The sequence below is a fragment of the Tenrec ecaudatus genome, chromosome 3, assembly GCF_050624435.1.
Source record: "Tenrec ecaudatus isolate mTenEca1 chromosome 3, mTenEca1.hap1, whole genome shotgun sequence".
In the NCBI taxonomy this organism is placed as follows: domain Eukaryota; kingdom Metazoa; phylum Chordata; class Mammalia; order Afrosoricida; family Tenrecidae; genus Tenrec; species Tenrec ecaudatus.
In genome coordinates this window covers 56,309,908-56,311,838 of record NC_134532.1, presented here as the reverse complement: position 1 = coordinate 56,311,838, position 1,931 = coordinate 56,309,908, and the positions used below count along the sequence as shown (strand labels likewise).

General features: G+C 34.9%; 1 pseudogene; it reads left to right on the top strand.

Annotated features, from left to right (window-relative positions):
* Positions 1–469: 469 nt before the first annotated feature.
* LOC142444031 (U6 spliceosomal RNA) lies at positions 470–570 on the top strand (annotated as a pseudogene).
* The last annotated feature ends 1,361 nt before the right edge of the window (positions 571–1,931 follow it).

Genomic DNA, 1,931 nt, shown 5'->3' with positions numbered 1-1,931 from the left:
TAACATTGGTAAAGTGGGACACCAGCGGGACACCATTGATAAAACTCATATCCTGGTGAAATAGCCACATGGCAGCTGAAAACCATATAACCTAGCTTGTGCATTCTTTTCCAAAATCAGGACTTATTAAAAATGCCGCGGGATGCGGAAACAATTGTTAAAAATCGGGACTGTCCCGCCAAAAGCAGGACGTCTGATTACGAGTGAAAAGAAAATGTTTTGAAAATGATGATGGCAACATATGTACAAATGTTCTTGACATAATATATCTATGCATTATGACAAGAGCTGTAAGAGTCCCCAATATAATGATTTAAAAAAAAGATTATGAGTGTACACACACCACAGTCCTATTCTGCCCACTTACCAACTGTTCTCATTAATTTCACATAGTTGGATACTGATAAAATAGAAAAAAAATTTATGAAACACAATGGCAAATTCCTTTTTAAAAATCCACATATAACCAGTTTTAGAAACACATATAGTAAAATCAGAATGGTACAAAAAAGATCAGCACAGACCCTGCCCAAAGATTACACTCAAATTGGTGAAGATTTTCGCATTTTTTGCTTCAGTAAAATATCAAAAGCTTCATTAAAAATCCATACTTAAAAGTCAGTTGAGACTACTACACTAAGATAATTTTAAATTGTCAAGTAAAATCAACCCACTTTAACCTAAGTAATAGCTTGGCTCAAATAAACAAAAAAAAAGGAAATCATTTGTATGTACTAGGCTTCTTTAAAAAATCACTTATATAAGGTCAAATGGTCAATAATTATTGTTTAGAAAAGATGAGAAGACATGGGGAAATGGAAAGTAGATTAATGAAAATGGGACAACCTGAACAGAAATGAATGCTATTGCATTGTGAAGAATGTAACTAATGTCAATTGACAACTTGTGTAGACATTATGGAAAGAGAATCTAAACTGCATCTAAGCCTTCACTGAAAATGCAATGAAATATCCTTTAAAAAATAAAATAGGTAAATAAATTTTTATTTCTAATTTTTATTACATTTCAGGTAATCAATTTCGTATGGGCAAAAGTATAAACAGTTCTCCAAAGAGGATGTGTGTAGCTAATAATCACATGAAAAGATGTTCACATCATGAATTTTGAAAATGCAAGTCAAATCACAGTAAGATACTATTTCATCCCAATTTGGATGATTATATAGGAACCCTGGTTGTACTGAGGGTTGACCGTAAGCCAGCTCTTGTATATTTCATGTCAAATTGGCATGTGAGGCCTAATAATTGCCAATGATGTGACCTAACAGAAGATTAGGTTGGTTGGTGTGAAATCCTTTTGTCCAGATGCAAATGAAAGGAAGTTTCCTTGGGGGTTAGCCTACTTCCTATAAAATGGGAATGCTTGCTTTTTATTGCTGAGTCTGGATTCTGTTATCTGATATGTCAAATGCTGGTTCTGTGGACTTGAGCCAATGACCTATCATATGCTTGCTGATCCTATTTAGTGGCCTGACATTTGACCTGTCAAACTTGGATTAATTCACGTATCCAGTAACAAATCTATTCTGTGATCTTCTTGCCTATTTTGGTTTCATCAGATACTAAAGCTACAGGAGACAGGTGAAATGTCAAGTCTAACATGTGACCCATGGACTTGGAACCAAACTGGACTCTCCACTTTTACAATTACATTAGTTCTATTTTCACATACACTTCTCTGTGTTCCTGTGTGTGCTCATGCACATATGTCACTGATTTTCCTTCTCTCCAGAAGTCAGCCTAACATAGCTGCTAACCTCAAGGTGGACAGTTCAAACCAAGTAACCATTTTACAGGGGTAAAATTAGGTGCTCTACTACTATGAAGATGTATTGTCTCAGAAAACCTACATACCGGGTCACTATGAGTCTGAATCAACTCAACAACATTGTTTTGAAATTGATTATAGGA